This window comes from Elaeis guineensis, chromosome 6, assembly GCF_000442705.2.
Source record: "Elaeis guineensis isolate ETL-2024a chromosome 6, EG11, whole genome shotgun sequence".
Classification (NCBI taxonomy): Eukaryota; Viridiplantae; Streptophyta; class Magnoliopsida; order Arecales; family Arecaceae; genus Elaeis; species Elaeis guineensis.
The window spans coordinates 28,016,370-28,016,601 of NC_025998.2; positions in this window are offsets into that span (position 1 = coordinate 28,016,370).

Sequence of the window (232 nt, forward strand, 5' to 3'; positions counted from 1 at the left end):
TCTGGACCCTCCATTGGTCCACAAGACTTTTAGAGAGAGAAAATCCATAAAGAGAGAGAAAATTCTAGAGATAAAATTTTAGAGAGAGAGTGGAGAGAGAAAGTGAGAGAGAATCTTTGTATCTTTCAGATGAAGAAATTATGATTGAGATCATCAGAAGTTATATCAGGATGACTCAATATGAATTAACCATGATCGATGTTATAAATTTTGACTAAGAACTGGATCAGGA